General features: G+C 45.3%; 1 protein-coding gene across 2 annotated transcripts in view; it reads right to left on the bottom strand.

Moving 5' to 3' along the window:
* The window catches only part of EPS8L3 (EPS8 like 3), a 244,681-nt gene extending 229,771 nt beyond the window's left edge, over window positions 1–14,910 (bottom strand). The window contains exon 1 of one of the 2 annotated variants that reach the window (XM_044286110.1): window positions 14,716–14,910. The gene's annotated coding sequence lies outside the window, so the exon portion shown is untranslated. The remainder of the gene's footprint in view (window positions 1–14,715) is intronic. The other variant, XM_044286109.1, reaches the window with a different exon arrangement.
* Window positions 14,911–20,620: the final 5,710 nt, after the last annotated feature.

The following is a 20,620-nucleotide window of genomic DNA, read 5'->3' as shown; positions in this document are numbered from 1 at the left end:
GGTGATCAATGACAGGGGGGTGATCAATGACAGGGGGGTGATCAATGACAGGGGGGTGATCACCCATATAGACTCCCTGATCACCCCCCTGTCATTGATCACCCCCCTGTAAGGCTCCATTCAGACGTCCGTATAATTTTTACGGATCCATGGATCGGATCCGCAAAACACATGCGGACGTCTGAATGGAGCCTTACAGGGGGGTTATCAATGACAGGGGGTGATCAGGGTGATCAGGGTGATCACCCCCCTGTCACTGATCACCCCCCCTGTAAGGCTCCATTCAGACATCCGCATGATTTTTACGGATCCATGGATACATGGATCGGATCCACAAAACACATGCGGACGTCTGAATGGAGCCTTACAGGGGGGTTATCAATGACAGGGGGTGATCAGGGTGATCACCCCCCTGTCACTGATCACACCCCCTGTAAGGCTCCATTCAGACATCCGCATGATTTTTACGGATCCATGGATAGGATCCACAAAACACATGCGGACGTCTGAATGGAGCCTTACAGGGGGGTGATCAATGACAGGGGGGTGATCAATGACAGGGGGTGATCAGGGAGTGTATATGGGTGATCACCCGCCTGTCATTGATCACCCCCCTGTAAGGCTCCATTCAGACGTCCGCATGATTTTTACGGATCCATGGATACATGGATCGGATCCACAAAACACATGCGGACGTCTGAATGGAGCCTTACAGGGGGGTTATCAATGACGGGGGTGATCAGGGAGTGTATATGGGTGATCACCCGCCTGTCATTGATCACCCCCTGTAAGGCTCCATTCAGACGTCCGCATGTGTTTTGCGGATCCGATCCATGTATCCATGGATCCGTAAAAATCATGCGGACGTCTGAATGGAGCCTTACAGGGGGGTGATCAATGACAGGGGGTTGATCAATGACAGGGGGTTGATCAATGACAGGGGGTGATCAGGGAGTGTATATGGGTGATCACCCGCCTGTCATTGATCACCCCCCTGTAAGGCTCCATTTAGACGTCCGTAGTATGCGTTTTGCGGATCCGATCCATGTATCCGTGGATCCGTAAAAATCATACTCACGTCTGAACGGAGCCTGACAGGGGGGGTGATCAATGACAGGGCGGTGATCAATGACAGGGGGGTGATCAGGGAGTTTATATGGGGTGATCATGGGTGATCAGGGGTTTATAAGGGGTTAATAAGTGACGGGGGGGGGGGGGTGTAGTGTAGTGTGGTGTTTGGTGCGACTGTACTGAGCTACCTGAGTCCTCTGGTGGTCGATCCTAACAAAAGGGACCACCAGAGGACCAGGTAGGAGGTATATTAGACGCTGTTATGAAAACAGCGTCTAATATGCCTGTTAGGGGTTAAAAAATTCGGATCTCCAGCCTGCCAGCGAGCGATCGCCGCTGGCAGGCTGGAGATCCACTCGCTTACCTTCCGTTCCTGTGAGCGCGCGCGCCTGTGTGCGTGCGTTCACAGGAAATCTCGCGTCTCTCGAGATGACGCATATATGCGTGACTGTGCGCAGGGCTGCCACCTCCGGAACGCACATCTGCGTTAGGCGGTCCGGAGGTGGTTAAAGGTATAATTCATGAAGATCAGACAGGATTTATACCGGGGAGGACAATATACTCAAATATTAGAAGGTTGTACCTTAATATTGAAGCTAATAAAACAGAAGCTGGCGAAAAAGCTATACTCTCACTCTATGCACAAAAGGCTTTTGATTGCATCGATTGGGAGTATTTATGGGCAGTGTTAAAAAGGGTTGGTGTAGGGGAGGGATTTATAAGATGGATCCAACTCATATATTCCAATCCTAGGTCCAGGGTGATGGTGGACGGGAGCTTGTCCCTGCCTTTTGCCCTTTACAGGGGCACCAGGCAGGGATGCCCTCTCTCTCTCCACTATTATTCGCCATTGCAATTGAACCATTGGCATGCTTGATAAGAAATAACAAGGAGTATATCGGTTTTCAGTATAAGGATGGAAAGGAAAAATTAATAATGTATGCCGATGATATTCTATTATTTTTGCACAATACGGGGGATGAATTTAATAGAGTCATAGATATAATAGATAAGTTTGGATTTTATTCGGGATTAAATATAAACTGGGAGAAATCCCATATGATGTCACTAGGTAAGGGGTCACCTCAGAATTCTGCAAGGGTGCACGTACTTGAACAACATGAGAGTGTTAAATATTTAGGCAAACAGATTTCTACAAACATTCAAGATTATGAGAAACTAAATGTACTCCCTTTAATAAAAGAACTTAGAACCAAAATACGCATCTGGAAAAAATTGACACTATCAATTCAGGATCGGGTGAATTTAATAAAAAAAAAAATTCTTCCCAAAATTCTATATTTTTGCAAAATTCCCCAATGTGGTTGCCCAGAAAACTTTTTGGGTTGTTAGATAGTTTAATGGGGGATTTTATTTGGAAACGTGACATTCCTAGGTTAAAGAGAGAGGTCCTTCAACTTCCAGTAAGAGATGGCGGGTTAGCAGTTCCAAATTGTTTTTTTATTATTTGATAACACAATATACTCAGATAAATGGAACTTTAAAAGGAATGGTGGGGAGGGATAAGTTAATAAAGATGGGGTGGATAGGGGAAATAAACTATTTAGAGGTTTTGGAGTCAGGAACACTAGGGAAAGATAATACAGGAAATAAGTTAATGAATTTAATGGGAAACACATGGGTGGAACTTAAAAAAATTATGGATATTAAGGGTTTTCTGAATTACACACCTATTTGGAAAAATATAAACCTGAAGGAAGTGCAAAAAATCAAATCTTATATAGATTGGGAAAAAAAGGGGGTCAAATATTTAGTGCAAATATTTGAGGAAGATATATTGAAGGACTTCTCCACCTTGGTAACAGAGTTTGGGATCCATCAAAAGGATAGTTTTAAATATCTCCAGTTAAAAAACGTGGTTAGGATACCAGCTAATTTAAATAAATATAGAAAAGAACAATCAAATAGAATATATAGATTTACTAACGGAGAGGAAAAAAAGGGACTGACAAAAAAAAGATATGGAATTTTGATGGAGGCAAAAAAAGAAAGGACTATAATATCAGCTAGAGGAAACTGGGAAAAGGATCTTTTATCTTTTTCGGAAGATAAGTGGAATGATGCCCTTAGAAGTTATTCTGGAGTCTCAGAAAGGGCTTCACATAAAATTTCACAATTTTTTATTCTCCATAGGCTACATCGATCTCCCTGGGTGTTAAAGAAAATGGGGGTTAGAACCTCGGATAAGTGTCCAAAATGTAGGGCTGAGAGGGCGGATCTTATACATTGTTTTTGGAGATGCCCAAAATTGATTAGATATTGGAAGGAGATTGTAGAGACTACAGCACTATTTTTGGGTATCCAAGTCCCGGAGGATCCGGTGGTCTGTATACTGGGGGCTACCGCACATATTAGGTTAAATAGAGAGCTACAGTCGGTTTTGAATAAGGTACTGTTTCAGGCTAGACTGTTGATACTTCAGAAATGGATAAATAAAGACCCCCCCCCCCCCACAGTAGGACAGTGGCAGGAAGCTGTACTCAATTTGATTAGACTGGAACAGGGCTTGGAGAGATCGAGTGATAGACAGGGAAAAACGGATAAAATTTGGAAAAAATGGTTGAACCAGGGCCAAGTTGTTTGAATTTTTTATATATATATATATATATATATTTTTTTTTTAATTTTTTTTTTCCCCCCTCTCTCTCTCTTCACTGGGGTGGGTGGTATTTGGGTTAAAATGACATAGGCAAATGTTTTAATAAATGTAAAATGTTTTGTTATATGGACCCTTTGGATGGTCCATATTTGTATCTGCTTTTTTGTATTTTGGAAAAAAAAAAGAAATAATAATAAAAAAAAAAAGCTAATATTGGTTTCTGATCTACAAGTTTGCCCAGATCTCCTTCTGCTTTTAAAATCTCCCAATTATTCAAAATTGATCTATTTATACTCTGTGCCATTGGGCTATGTTTAAACACAAACACAAATCTGTCCTTTTTCTCTGCATCATTCTCATCCTTACATTTTCTGCGTTTCATCAAAGATCGCTGTATGTGTGTCGTCGCCTTCTCTAATGCTATATCCAATTGCTCGGGCGGGTACCCACGTTGGACTAACCTGTCCCTCAGTTCCTTCGCCTGTTTCAGGAATGGGTATAAAGATACTATTCCCACTATGGCCCCTTTCACACGGGCGAGTATTCTGCGCGGGTGCGATGCGTGAGTTGAACGCATTGCACCCGCACTGAATCCTGACCCATTCATTTCTATGGGGCTGTTCACATGAGCAGTGATTTTCACGCATCACTTATGCGTTGCGTGAAAATCGCAGCATGCTCTATATTCTGCGTTTTTCACATAACGCAGGCCCCATAGAAATGAATGGGGTTGCGTGAAAATCGCAAGCAAGTGCGGATGCGGTGCGATTTTTACGCATGGGTTCTAGGTGACAGTCTATTCACTGTATTATTTTCCCTTATAACATGGTTATAAGGGAAAATAATAGCATTCTGAATACAGAATGCTTAGTATAATAGTGCTGGAAGGGTTAAAAAAATAATAAAAAAGTTAACTCACCTTATCCTCTTGATCGCGTAGTTCCCGGTCGGTCTCTTCTTTAGCTGTGTGCTAAATGACCTGTGGTGATGTCAGATCACATGCTCCAATCACATGGTCCATCACCATGATGATGGAGCATGTGATCTGACATCACCACAGGTCATTTAGCCCACAGCTAAAGAAGAGATCGACCGGGAACTACGCGATCAAGAGGATAAGGTGAGTTAACTTTTTTTTATTTTTTTTTAACCCTTCCAGCACTATTATGCTAAGCATTCTGTATTCAGAATGCTATTATTTTCCCTTATAACCATGTTATAAGGGAAAATAATACAATCTTCAGAACATCAATCCCAAGCCCGAACTTCTGTGAAGAAGTTTGGGTTTGGGTACCAAACATGCGCGATTTTTCTCACGAGAGTGCAAAACACATTACAATGTTTTGCACTCGCGTGGAAAAATCGCGCATTTTCCCGCAACGCACCCGCCTCTTATCCGGGCAAAAAAACTGACGCCCGTGTGAAAGAGGCCTATATGTGCCAGCCTCACTTTTGTAACTTTTCTGTATCTATGTCCTTGCTGCTTTTAAATTATAAACAAATGTATCTATGTATTTGTGTCTCGTGCGTGCGCCGCTGCTACAGCGTCTTAGGTTGCCAAGTGATGGGTCGGTTGAACCCTCCCCTAGATGACGCTATAAGTCAGTGCACACACGATTCTCAGCGTGGATTAAACAGCCGGAAGAAGCGGTACACTCCGCAAAACAGCCGTCGCTGTATATCGAGGCTCCATGTGAGTCTGCCCCTGTATGTACTCTGCAATAAAGATGTGAAGACTGACAGTGAGTGAGGCTGATCTTTTTATCTTGCATCTTGTCATCTTTTAATAAGGCTTCTTTCACACTGACGTTAGGCTTGTGCCACATGCTGCTCCATTGACAGATCCATAATAACGCTTGCACACATTCGCTGTCGGAAGTCTGCCCTGACCCAATTCACTATAATAGATGCGGCCGCAGCACTGAAAACATGCCGAGAGGTGGCCGGACAAAAACCACAGCAGTGGTTTTATGGCTGATCGACATACTGTATGCTGAAGAATTTTCGTTTTGTCTGTTATTATCTTTTGATTATATAATTTTTGGCAATACCTTGTCAATTTATTTACATTTCAAGGAGGAAAACAAAGGAAAAGACAATATAAAGTTATAAAAAAACTGTTTCCAGAATCCAAACACTTTCAAATACTCTAAAACTACAGCCACTTTGGCACAACAGCCTAACTTGGCCTCATAATACAGTGTAGACATTCAACTAGCCATGTTCAATTTTCACAAAATTATGAGCATCATATGAGTAAATGCAATCAGAAGATAAGCACTAAAATCCTCAGTCATGCAAGCAGTTATGGTATCTTCTAACTTCAGCTACATTCTGTAATGCGATTTGCATTCATGTTGTCACAAATTACTTTCTCTACAAATATGTAGCTCTGCTGTCTGCAGGATAGGGATAGGTTTTTGGATTGCTAATAACTATCTGTACATTAAGAGAGCTCTACTGTTGGCCAGACTGAGGATAAAAACCAGCCCTGGAAAAAGTTGCATACCAGCCCCACACCATTGCGTCATTATAAACTTGTTTATAATAGGAGAAAGCATTCATTTTAAAACACATGTGTAAACACAAATATGAACTTTGCCCCACGATAGCTCTTTTGTAGAACCCCCATTGTTCATATTATCACAGTGTTTTCCCAACCAGGATGCCTCCAACTGTTGCAAAACTACAACTCTCAGCATGCTCAGACAGTGTTTTACCACGCCCTTTGACCCACCCCCTTTTTGTTGGCCACCTATTTAATGATTGTTGCATGGAACATTTTACTTGACCAGCTATTATAGATATTCTACGGCAGCCCTGTTACAACCCCCCTCCCCCCCTAATGAGCCTTTCGACCAAATAAGACAAATATTTATAAAATCTCACCCATATGCTGCAAAAAAATAAATATAATCTGCAATGCAAAATCGATAATAAAGATCAACTACAAACATAAACATATTTCACATACAATTACTTGGCTTGGCCCTTGGGGATCTCAGACACCACTTCAACACTTTGCCCGGGGGCTCGTTGGAGCTGATGTGTTTTATCATAATGAGAAAGATTTCATAATAAGGATTTGGAGAAGGGGAAGAGGCATAGCACAGCAGGGAGAGGCTGTGCTGCTACTAGGGTGTCATACCATGGGGGAGTAATAAAGCCCGCCATAATCTCCCCAGTAGTAATAATTCTCCTTATAATGTGCAAAACCTCCCCCCTTGTAATGCCCCCAGTTGAGCTAATGTTCCCATAATGTGCCAATATAAAATACCCCTTCTCAGTTCCCCCATAGATGACCCCATAGTGCTCCCTCCCCCCTTCCCCATAGTACCCACCATAATGTGTCCCAGTATAAAATGCCCCTATACAGAGCCCCCCATATAAAATACCCCTTCTTTTTAGCCTCAGTAGATGCCCCTATAGTGCCACCCAATAATATGCCAGTAATAAGTGCCCCAATAGATGTCCCCAATCATGTGCCATTAAGATGTGCCCCATAGATGCCCCCCAATCATGTGCCATTAAGATGCCCCCCATAGATGCCCCCCAATTATGTGCCAGTAATAAGAGCCCCCCAACCATCATGTGCCATCAGCCAGAGCCCCCATATCATGTGCCAGTAGCCAGAGTTCCCCCCTATCATGTGCCAGTAGCCCCCCTTATTATGTGCCAGTAACCCCCCTTATTATGTGCCAGTAGTCCCTCTTATGTGCCAATAGTCCCCCTTATGTGCCAGTAGCCGCCCTTATGTGCCAATAGCCCCCCTTATCATGTGCCAGTAGCCCCCCTTATGTGGCAGTAGCCCCCATATCATGTGCAAATAGCCGCTGTGGTGAAACCAACCTCACCACTGGGTTTTGGAGAGGCCTGTTTAAAAGCCTCTTGCCTCAGGATTATGGCCCATACTAACTTTTAAACCCCTGAACCTAATCAAGTGAATTTTGGATAGGTTTGTCCCCAAGTTATACTGTTTAAATTGATGTAAGTTATATGTATGGGCAATGTAAACTCACAAAGTTGTAACAATTTATAATAAGTGTAACTTGTCAGCTTGGGAGTGCGTGGATAGACAGAGGGGAGGAATATGCTGGGTGTGTCTCTATTGTCCCATTGTGTGTTTAAATGGTGATGTCTGTCCTGTTGTCTCCACATGTGTATTGGCGATTTCCCTTTGTCCTGAGAGATAATTGGATTGCTCCTCGGTTGTCTCCGGGAGAGAGAGGAGGAAACCATGATGCATTGTGGGGATATGTTGTATCTGTCCTGTGTCGCAGTCTCCCTTCTGGTCCTCTGGGGCGTGAACGATTGGTTGCTGTACTTACATTGTATGTGTTGTAATATACTGATTGGTTCTATTTCAAAACCCTGTGGGTGGACCTGTATTTGCAACAACTGTAATAAAAACCAGGCTGGGTGTGCCAGCACGTCAGACCACTGCTTGACCCTCAACACGGAGCCTTGTCTTGTTATTGGGGGGATTCCCTGTATGCTGTTAGAGACTGATTGCCAGGAGTGTAAGCTGATTGCATGCTTTTCCTGTTCGTCTGCTAGCAGCTATTCGCGAGGTTCCAGTTTGGAGTGCTATTTTGTATCCAGTTCGGGAGTTTGGTGTTCTGCAGTAGCTGTGCCTGTCTCTCAGAAAGGGGCATATCGCCTAAAAACATTTTAACCCTTTGTCTGCTGAAACGGTCCGTTACAGCCCCCTTATGTGCCAGTAGCCCCCCTTATCATGTGCCAGTAGCCCCCCTTATCATGTGCCAGTAGCCCCCCTTATCATGTGCCAGTAGCCCCCCTTATCATGTGCCAGTAGCTCCCCTTATCATGTGCCAGTAGCATTCCCTTTTGTGCCAGTAGCCCCCCTTATCATGTGCCAGTAGCCCCCCATCATGTGCCAGTAGACCCCCCATCATGTGCCAGTAGACCCCCTTATTATGCCCCCCCTTATGTGCCAGTAGCCCTCCCTTATCATGTGCCAGTAGCCCCCTTATCATGTGCTAGTAGCCCCCCTTATCATGTTCCAGTAGCCTTACCTCTTGTGCGAGTAGACCCCTTTTATGTGCCAGTAGACCCCATCATGTGCCAGTAGCCCCCCTTATCATGTGCCAGTACCCCCCCCTTATCATGTGCCAGTAGCCCCCATCATGTGCCAGTAGACCCCCTTATTATGTTCCAGTAGCCCCCCTTATTATGTGCCAGTAGCCCCCCTTATTATATGCCAGTAACCCCCCTATGTGCCAGTAGTCCCCCCTTATGTGCCAGTAACCCCCCCTTATTATGTGCCAGTAACCCCCCCTTATTATGTGCCAGTAGTCCCCCTTATGTGCCAGTAGCTCCCCCTTATTATGTGCCAGTAGTCCCTCTTATGTGCCAGTAGCCCCCCTTATTATGTGCCAGTAACCCTCCTTATTATGTGCCAGTAGTCCCTCTTATGTGCCAGTAGCCCCCCTTATTATGTGCCAGTAACCCCGCCTTATTATATGCCAGTAGTTTCCCTTATGTGCCAGTAGACCCCCTTATCATGTGCCAGTAGCTCCCCCTTATTATGTGCCAGTAGTCCCTCTTATGTGCCAGTAGCCCCCATTATTATGTGCCAGTAACCCCGCCTTATTATATGCCAGTAGTTTCCCTTATGTGCCAGTAGACCCCCTTATCATGTGCCAGTAGCCCCCCCTTATCATGTGCCAGTAGCCCCCCCTTATCATGTGTCAGTAGCCTTCCCTATTGTGCCAGTAGCCCCCTTTAGGTGCCAGTAGCCCCCCTTATCATGTGCCAGTAGCCCCCCTTATTATGTTTTAGTAGCCTTACCTTATGTGCCTCTAAACCCCCCTTATGTGCCAGTAGACCCCCATCATGTGCCAGTAGCCCCCCTTATTATGTGCCAGTAGCCCCCCTTATCATGTGCCAGTAGCCCCCCCTTATCATGTGCCAGTAGCCTTCCCTTATGTGCCAGTAGCCCCCCTTATCATGTTCTAGTAGCCTTACCTTATGTGCCAGTAGACCCCCCTTATGTGCCAGTAGCCCCTCTTATCATGTGCCAGTAGCCCCCTTATCATGTGCCAGTAGCCCCCCTTATCATGTGCCAGTAGCCCTCCCTTATGTGCCAGTAGCCCCCCTTATCATGTGCCAGAAGCCCCCCTTATCATGTCCAGTAGCCTTCCCTTATGTGCCAGTAGACCCCCCTTATGTGCCAGTAGACCGCCCATCATGTGCCAGTATCCCCCCTATTATGTGCCAGTAGCCCCCTTATTATGTGCCAGTAACCCCCCTTATGTGCCAGTAGTCCCACTTATTATGTGCCATTAGCCCCCCCAATTATGTGCCAGTAGTTTCTCTTATGTGCCAGTAGTTTCTCTTATGTGCCAGTAACCCCACCTTATTAGGTGCCAGTAGTTTCCCTTACGTGCCAGTAGCCCCATGTCATGTGCCAATAGCCCACATGTGCCAGTAGCCCCCTTATCGTGTGCCAGCAGCCCCCCCTTATCATGTGTCAGTAGCCTTCCCTATTGTGCCAGTAGACCCCTTATCATGTGCCTGTAGCCCCCCTTATCATGTTCCAGTAGCCTTACCTTATGTGCCAGTAAACCCCACTTATGTGCCAGTAGACCCCCATCATGTGCCAGTAGCCCCCCTTATTATGTGCCAGTAGCCCCCACTTATCATGTGCCAGTAGCCCCCTTATCATGTTCCAGTAGCCTTACCTTATGTGCTAGTAGACCCCCCTTATGTGCCAGTAGACCCCCATCATGTGCCAGTAGCCCCCCTTATTATGTGCCAGTAGCCCCCCCTATTATGTGCCAGTAGCCCCCCCTTATCATGTGCTAGTAGCCCCCCTTATCATGTGCCAGTAGCCTTCCCTTATGTGCCAGTAGCCCCCCTTAGGTGCCAGTAGCCCCCCCTTATCATGTTCCAGTAGCCTTACCTTATGTGCCAGTAGACCCCCCTTATGTGCCAGTAGACCCCCATCATGTGCCAGTAGCCCCCCTTATTATGTGCCAGTAGCCCCCCTTATTATGTGCCAGTAGTCCCCTTATTATGTGCCAGTAACCCCCCTTATTATGTGCCAGTAACCCCCCCTTATTACGTGCCAGTAGTCCCCCTTATAATATGCTAGTAACCACGCCTTATTATGTGCCAGTAGTTTCCCTTATGTGCCAGTAGCCCCTCTTATCATGTGCCAGTAGCCCCCCTTATCATGTGCCAGTAGCCCCCCTTGTCATGTGCCAGTAGCCCTCCCTTATGTGCCAGTAGCCCCCCTTATCATGTGCCAGAAGCCCCCCTTATCATGTGCCAGTAGCCTTCCCTTATGTGCCAGTAGACCCCCCTTATGTGCCAGTAGACCGCCCATCATGTGCCAGTATCCCCCCTATTATGTGCCAGTAGCCCCCCCTTATTATGTGCCAGTAGCCCCCCTTATTATGTGCCAGTAACCCCCCTTATTATGTGCCAGTAACCCCCCCTTATTACGTGCCAGTAGTCCCCCTTATAATGTGCTAGTAACCACGCCTTATGTGCCAGTAGTTTCCCTTATGTGCCAGTAGCCCCTCTTATCATGTGCCAGTAGCCCCCCTTATCATGTGCCAGTAGCCCCCCTTATCATGTGCCAGTAGCCCTCCCTTATGTGCCAGTAGCCCCCCTTATCATGTGCCAGAAGCCCCCCTTATCATGTGCCAGTAGCCTTCCCTTATGTGCCAGTAGACCCCCCTTATGTGCCAGTAGACCGCCCATCATGTGCCAGTATCCCCCTATTATGTGCCAGTAGCCCCCCCTTATTATGTGCCAGTAGCCCCCCTTATTATGTGCCATTAGCCCCCCTATTATGTGCCAGTAACCCCCCTTATGTGCCAGTAGTCCCCCCTTATTATGTGCCAGTAGTCCCCCTTTTTATGTGCCATTAGCCCCCCCTATTATGTGCCAGTAGTCTCTCTTATGTGCCAGTAGCCCCCGTAATAATCTGCCAGTAACCCCACCTTATTATGTGCCAGTAGTTTCCCTTACGTGCCAGTAGCCCCATGTCATGTGCCAATAGCCCACATGTGCCAGTAGACCCCTTATCATGTGCCAGCAGCCCCCCTATGTGCCAGTACCCCCCTTATCATGTGCCAGTAGCCCCCCTTATCATGTGCCAGTATCCCCCCTTATCATGTGCCAGTAGCCCCCTTATCACGTGACAGTAGCCCCCCATCATGATCCAGTATTGCACCTATATAAAAAAAAACACTTATACTTACCTCCAGCGATGCGATGCAGGCCTCTTCCGGTCTGTGTCCCTCGCTATATGGCTCAGTTGGCAGCCTATCAGAGGAACAGGATAAGGACACGCCTCTCCCTCCACTGCCGCAGCATAGACATCTGTATCGCTGTCCTGAGGACGGCAATACAGATGACTATTGGGATGAGTGCTTCCACAATGGAAGCACTCATCTTCTGCTGTGTCCTCCAGCCGGCCGCCCCCACTTGTCACCAGGGCCGCGGCCTTGCGGAACTCAGGCCTGTCCGCCTAACGGGAAATTTCCCGGTATCCCGGCAGGCCAGTCCGGCCCTGTTCATCCAATACTGTTATCAAAGAAATTATTGTTAGGGAGATAAAAGCCAATGAATATGAAGAACTGAGCCAAGCAGTAGAATTGGCCTCTTAGTGACCTCATTAAACAAAACAGCCCAGCCTGAAGAAGAACGTTGGCACCATACACCAAGAGATTTTGGCAGCATCCATTCAGTAATTTTGTGTTGCACACAACTAGAAGCTGTGTGTGGCGAAACTAACCTTGCCACTGGGTTTTGGAGGGGCCTGTTTGCCAGCCTCTTGCCTCAGGATTATGGCCTATATACTAACTTTGAAGGAGAAGACATTCCATGGAATGTGACTTCCATCGAATTCAGTAACCCCTGCTCGGATCTGGGTGATTTTTGGATATGTTGTTCACCCAGATCAGATTATGGGGATATGTGTGGTTTTGAGGTGGCTTCTGTGTTTTGGGGGAAAATGTGTGTTTTCTGCCTGTGATTAAGTTAGCCCATTATGTTTGGTAATTGTATTACAGGCAGAGCTTATTGTGTTTTGGTAATTGCATTTTGTTGATTGCGTCAAAGACAATGCCTATTCTGTTATTGTTACGGCCTATGGTGTACGCCGTGACACTGTTGCCATGCTCGCTGTTGCCGGTGGCAACATGTTGCTGTTTTGGCATGTTGTGGCAGTGTCACAGGTTTTGCTGTGTGCACCATGACTTGCTGGCCACGCATGCTGTTGTCTGCGGCAACCTGTTGCCTTTTTCCTGTTTGTGCAATACCCCTTTAAGTAGTGTCTCCCTGCTGTGTGGTGTGTGTGGGGTTAATACTCTGGCTGGAGCAAGGTGGTGAGTTGGATGTGGTCTCAGGTCTCCTTATATACTCTTGCTTGGAGACTGAGATCTGTTTTGGTTTGTCTGCCTTGAATGTGAGATGCTTGATCTGTACTTGGATGAGATCTGAAGGCCATCCAAGATTGACATCAAGTTTATTAGAGATGTCATCCTGAGTGTTTCCTCCTTGTCTTCCTACCCCTCAGATAAATAAGCATTTAGTTCGTTCATCAGGTAATCAGCCTACACCGCATCCAAAGAGCCATTGCGCCCAAAAGCTACTCAAGCAAGCAACATGGTAACCCATGTCACAGTAAAATACACTAGTTTACACTATTCTAGTTTAATTTTTTTTTTACATAATAAATCATGTTTCCATTTCTGAAAGCCATATATTTTTCTGCCAATGATCTTGTGTAGGGACTCAAGGAAGAGTTGACATATTTATTGTTGCATTTTTTGGGTGCATTTAATTTTTCGAGCATTGAATATTACACTTTTTTGGGGCAAGGGTACCAAAAAATTCCTTTTTTTAAATTATTTTATGGCATTCAGCTGAAGGGATAGGTCATGCAATTTTTATAGAGCAGGTAGTTACAGACACAGCGATGCCTAATATGTTTATTATATATTTTTTTCTATTAAAGGAATTGTCTCATCTCAGACAATGGGGGTATATTGCTAACATATGCCCCCATTGTCTTATAGGTGCAGGTCACACCGCTGGGACCCACACCTATATTTAGAATGGAGCCCTGAAAGTGGTGGAGGGCGCGCTGCGCATACGCAGCCGCCCTCCATTTATTTTCAATGGGGCTGCTACAAATAGCCGTGCTCTGACTCGGCTATTTCCGTCGGGCAGTGTGCTCCCATTCACTTCTATGGGGAGACCGCTTGGTAGTGGATGGACCGGAATTCTCCAGCCACCACCTCGCGGGGCTCCGTTACTGATATAGGTAAGCAGCTTTACAAAAGTCGCACATCTTTACGAAAAAGTCGCACGTTTTTATGAAAAAGTTGCATGTTCTATTAAAAAGTCTGATAAGATAAGCATGGTCCTCACTGGAGTGAAATTGCGCCTTTTTTGCGACTTTTTAAATAGTCCCAATAGTAAATTTCATTTACATATGAAAACACGCCCACTTTCAGAAAACTGGCGAGCATAGTGCAGAGCAGAAAAAAGTTGCAAATTTGTGCGCAGTTTTAGCGTTTGGGACGTTTTTTGGGACTTTTTCACTCCATTATTCTGACCTGAGCTAATGATAAATCTGGCCCTGTGCATTTATTCATCTGAAATGACACATGTCCTATTAGCTGTACTTTCTAATAATCCTGCTGGTATGTTCATACTAATGATTGGCCAATTTACTGCAATTAAAAGCACCAGTTTGACTTGGCCCTCTACCCTGATGAAACAGCTTTGCGAGTTATGTTGTTGGTTTCATTTATTTGGCTATTCTGATTCTATCGTGCTAGATCCTGCCCATTTCTGCCTTTGGTGTCTCTCCATTTATTGAGCCAGGGCCCTGAAATAGATTTTACACAGGAGCTTCAGGTAACCTTTCTAGTGACTGCTAAAGCTTAAGAGAAGATAAATCTGTACGGCATTAACTAAATGGCTTGATAAATTCGATTAAACTCGCATAACATAACAATACAAATTCAAACACTATTTACCTGCTTACCTCCTGACTTGGTAATTTAATAGGCTTCCTTTAGTCAGAAATCCATCCGCCAGAACAAATGGACTGAATCAGTAGTTTAGTTAAATCCACTATCGTGAGTTAAGGATTGTGCGAAGAGCACCCACTGACCTGTGCCTCTTGCAAGAGGCACTCCCTCTGTCCTTTGCCCAGACCTAGTCTCATGGGTATTTACGTAATTATGCTAATAGAAATTATACACAGCTATTTCTGCAACTCCCTGTTAGCTGTTCATTTACGTCACATCCCCACTGGTGTAAGCAGCCATTGTTATTGCTGCACTGTCGCTCTCTAAAATCTATCCACTGCTGTGTAGCAGTTTAAATTCCACCTTAAAATCATCTAACATTTTCATAATCTCAGGACTGTCTTGTCTCTATACTAAGTAAATGTTTAATTGTAAGTCACTATTGTTTGTTGAACATTAACTCTCATTTATGATCGGGCTAATGCAAACTTCCAGTTAACCCATTTTTTTACTAGATGGATATAGTTAAACCAGTTTAACTTATTTTTAGCTGAGAATTAGGTGATTAACAATATAGTATTAGGTGCATTTAGGTATTAGGCATAGCTATTGACCATGTTTCAACTAGCAAACATTTACCATGTCCTTGACATTTAAAGGTTGGAAAGAAAACAAGGCAACAAGATTAGTCACTCTGAAATGATCGTATATGCCACATTTATGATAGGTGGTGATATAAAAAGGCAAAGATCCTCCTAGTGAATGTAACTCTGATTACATATGTCCCTAATAACTCATTAACTAGGGATAGGTCAGAGACATAGAAATGACTTTCAAGCAATAAACCTATGAGGAATTTCCTTTAGTATTATACTAGCTACTAGGGATGAGCGAACTCGAACTGAATAGTTCGGGTTCGTACCGAATTTTGGGGTGTCCGTGACACGGACCCGAACCCGGACATTTTCGTAAAAGTCCGGGTTCGGGTTCGGTGTTCGTCGATTTCTTGGCGCTTTTGTGACGCTTTCTTGGCGCTTTTTGAAAGGCTGCAAAGCAGCCAATCAACAAGCGTCATACTACTTGCCCCAAGAGGCCGTCACAGCCATGCCTACTATTGGCATGGCTGTGATTAGCCAGAGCACCATGTGACCCAGCCTCTATTTAAGCTGGAGTCACATAGCGCCGCCCGTCACTCTGCTCTAATTAGCGTAGGGAGAGGTTGCGGCTGCGACAGTAGGGCGAGATTAGGCAGATTAACTCCTCCAAAGGACTTGATTAATCGATCGATCTGCAGCTGTGCATCATTGAGCTGCTGAAATTCAATTGCTCACTGTTTTTAGGCTGCCCAGACCGTTTGTCAGTCACTTTTTTCTGGGGTGATCGGTGGCCATTTTGTGTCTTGTGGTGCGCCAGCACAAGCTGCGACCAAGTGCATTTAACCCTCAATGGTGTGGTTGTTTTTTGGCTAAAGCCTACATCAGGGTGAAGCTGTCACACCAAGTGCATTTAACCAGCAATAGTCTGTTTATTTTTTGGCCATATACTACATCAGGGGCAAGCTGCGCCTGTCACCAAGTGCATTTAACCCTTAATGGTGTGGTTGTTTTTTGGCTAAAGCCTACATCAGGGTGAAGCTCTCACACCAAGTACATTTAACCAGCAATAGTCTGTTCATTTTTTGGCCATATACTACATCAGGGGCAAGCTGCGCCCGTCACCAAGTGCATTTAACCCTCAGTAGTGTGGTTGGTCAAGCTGTCACACCAAGTGCATTTAACCAGCAATAGTCTGTTCATTTTTTGGCCATATACTACATCAGGGGCAAGCTGCGCCCGTCACCAAGTGCATTTAACCCTCAGTTGTGTGGTTGGTCAAGCTGTCACACCAAGTGCATTTAACCAGCAATAGTGTGGTTCTTTTTTGGCCAAATCCCAGTCTAATTCTGTCACTAAATCCATACCGGTCACCCAGCGCCTAAATACTAGGCCTCAAATTTATATCCCGCTAAATCTGTCGTTACCGCTGTACTGTTGTGGCTGGGCAAGTTATTTAGTGTCCGTCAAAGCAAATTTTTTGTTCTGGGTTGAAATACAATTCCCAATTTAGCAATTTCATAATTTAGTGGTTTCTGCTGTATCAGAGCTATTTGAAATCTATCCCTAAAAGGGTATATAATATTCAAGGTGCACATAGGGTCATTCAGAATAACTTCACACACACGCTACTGTGCATTTCCAAGTCTAATTCTGTTAGTAAATCCATACCGGTCACCCAGCGCCTAAATACTAGGCCTCAAATTTATATCCCGCTAAATCTGTCGTTACCGCTGTACTGTTAAGGCTGGGAAAGTTATTTAGTGTCCGTCAAAGCACATTTTTTGTTCTGGGTTGAAATACAATTCCCAATTTAGCAATTTCATAATTTAGTGGTTTCTGCTATATCAGAGCTATTTGAAATCTATCCCTAAAAGGGTATATAATATTCTAGGTGCACATAGGGTCATTCAGAATAACTTCACACACATGCTACTGTGCATTTCCAAGTCTAATTCTGTTAGTAAATCCATACCGGTCACCCAGCGCCTAAATACTAGGCCTCAAATTTATATCCCGCTAAATCTGTCGTTACCGCTGTACTGTTGTGGCTGGGAAAGTTATTTAGTGTCCGTCAAAGCACATTTTTTGTTCTGGGTTGAAATACAATTCCCAATTTAGCAATTTCATAATTTAGTGGTTTCTGCTATATCAGAGCTATTTGAAATCTATCCCTAAAAGGGTATATAATATTCAAGGTGCACATAGGGTCATTCAGAATAACTTCACACACACGCTACTGTGCATTTCCAAGTCTAATTCTGTCACTAAATCCATACCGGTCACCCAGCGCCTAAATACTAGGCCTCAAATTTATATTCAGCTGAATTTGAATACAATACATTGGGCCAAATAATATTTTTGTTGTTGTGGTGAACCATAACAATGAGGAAAACATCTAGTAAGGGACGCGGACGTGGACATGGTCGTGGTGGTGTTAGTGGACCCTCTGGTGCTGGGAGAGGACGTGGCCGTTCTGCCACATCCACACGTCCTAGTGTACCAACTACCTCAGGTCCCAGTAGCCGCCAGAATTTACAGCGATATATGGTGGGGCCCAATGCCGTTCTAAGGATGGTAAGGCCTGAGCAGGTACAGGCATTAGTCAATTGGGTGGCAGACAGTGGATCCAGCACGTTCACCATATCTCCCACCCAGTCTTCTGCAGAAAGCGCACAGATGGCGCCTGAAAACCAACCCCATCAGTCTGTCACATCACCCCCATGCATATCAGGGAAACTGTCTGAGCCTCAAGTTATGCAGCAGTCTCTTATGCTGTTTGAAGACTCTGCTGGCAGGGTTTCCCAAGGGCATCCACCTAGCCCTTCCCCAGCGGTGGAAGACATAGACTGCACTGACGCACAACCACTTATGTTTCCTGATGATGAGGACATGGGAATACCACCTCAGCATGTCTCTGATGGTGACGAAACACAGGTGCCAACTGCTGCGTCTTTCTGCAGTGTGCAGACTGAACAGGAGGTCAGGGATCAAGACTGGGTGGAAGACGATGCAGGGGACGATGAGGTCCTAGACCCCACATGGAATGAAGGTCGTGCCACTGACTTTCACAGTTCGGAGGAAGAGGCAGTGGTGAGACCGAGCCAACAGCGTAGCAAAAGAGGGAGCAGTGGGCAAAAGCAGAACACCCGCCGCCAAGAGACGCCGCCTGCTACTGACCGCCGCCATCTGGGACCGAGCACCCCAAAGGTAGCTTCAAGGAGTTCCCTGGCATGGCACTTCTTCAAACAATGTGCTGACGTCAAGACCCGAGTGGTTTGCACGCTGTGCCATCAGAGCCTGAAGCGAGGCATTAACGTTCTGAACCTGAGCACAACCTGCATGACCAGGCACCTGCATGCAAAGCATGAACTGCAGTGGAGTAAACACCTTAAAACCAAGGAAGTCACTCAGGCTCCCCCTGCTACCTCTTCTGCTGCTGCCGCCTCGGCCTCTTCTGCTGCTGCCGCCTCGGCCTCTTCCTCCGCCTCTGGAGGAACGTTGGCACCTGCCGCCCAGCAAACAGGGCATGTACCACCAACACCACCACCACCTCCGTCACCAAGCGTCTCAACCATGTCACACGCCAGCGTTCAGCTCTCCATCTCACAAACATTTGAGAGAAAGCGTAAATTCCCACCTAGCCACCCTCGATCCCTGGCCCTGAATGCCAGCATTTCTAAACTACTGGCCTATGAAATGCTGTCATTTAGGCTGGTGGACACAGACAGCTTCAAACAGCTCATGTCGCTTGCTGTCCCACAGTATGTTGTTCCCAGCCGCCACTACTTCTCCAAGAGAGCCGTGCCTTCCCTGCACAACCAAGTATCTGATAAAATCAAGTGTGTTGCCTAGTAAATAGATTTTTATTGGATTTTATTATCACATGGGTTTAAATAGTTTTACTTTTTAGAATTAGTGATTTTTAAAAATACCTTTATTAGTGATTATGTGGGTATAGGTATGTATATACCGACAGAATGTGCTACAGTTTCACAAGAAATTATATACGTATATTTCTTATGACTGGGGAGTAGTAACCCCTACAACAAAACATCTAGTGATACAAAATATCAGTAGGTCTAGGAACTTCGAGGATCCAGTTGAGACAGGGTCTGAGGAAAAGGGCAGGGCAGACACAGTGCTTACCCTACAGAGCCCTCAATAACTGCTCAGCCCAGGGTGACCCCCTGATGGTGGGGGTTCCCTGTCCCCGAACCTAAGACTAAACAAATCCCTAGGTTGACCCTAGCCAGGGAAAGATATAAAATAAAAGATAACTATAATCACGGTAAATCGTGAAAGGACGGTGGTTTAGTATAAAAAGGGTCGCCACCTGCCCCTTCCGACGGATTAGAGATAAGATTGAAATTCACAGTTAGGTTAACAGAGTGAAAAAAGCTTTCCTGATAATACGGAAATCATCATTCCACTCGTTAATACAGTACGCACGGTTTTTTCATAAAAATATACACATCTTAATACATATACCACGACGCGTTTCGCCTGTATACAATCAGGCTCATCAGGAGGTAGGTAAGGAAATGGACAGAGTCCAATTTAAGATGTAGATGCGATTAGTAATAAATGGATGGTAAATAAAATGATACTTAGCTACCGATGTTCAAAAAGGGGGGAGGGCGTGGATAAGGCATTACCAGAGGGCATGATGGTTACAACCATAGAAGATATACCTAGAATGGGGTTAAAAAAATGTTATGGAGCGGACATTTAGATCAAAAATCGCCACAGCTCTAGGCAAACACAATTGTAAAGACATTTAGGTAATCTATATAAACTTACATAGTAATGGTGCTTGGCAAAGTCTCCCCCAGTGGCCTAATTTGGGCCCAGGTACTGTGACACTAGAAACACAGCCCATTTATAAGGTCTGATTCTGGCTTCCGGACGCCGGAAGCACACTTCCGGTTTCTTGGAACGCATGGTGGAACGTATCGGAGCTCCGTATACTACGTCACTTCCGGCGCCGTGGAACGCATCGTGAACCGCATATGGCTCGATGCCGGCGCCGGAGGACAGCTGGGGCCGGTGATCAATGCAGATACGATCCAGAGGCTATTAAATTGGTGGAAATAGGCCAGTAAGGATTTTATTAAGTGGATATATAATATTGGGAGCTATTAATATTCACATCCAAGACAGGGAATGTGGTACGGTAAAAAGGGGAAACATAAAGGGCCCTCAGGGTCACCCCCCCTCAAAAAATGTTATCACAGAACGAGTAAGGAATAATAATACGGGATATAAATTATGATATAAGAAAACATACAGAACTGCCTCTAAGGTAATTTCATTAG

The sequence above is a fragment of the Bufo gargarizans genome, chromosome 3 (assembly GCF_014858855.1).
Source record: "Bufo gargarizans isolate SCDJY-AF-19 chromosome 3, ASM1485885v1, whole genome shotgun sequence".
NCBI lineage: Eukaryota > Metazoa > Chordata > Amphibia > Anura > Bufonidae > Bufo > Bufo gargarizans.
This window is presented reverse-complemented; position numbering and strand designations above follow the sequence as displayed.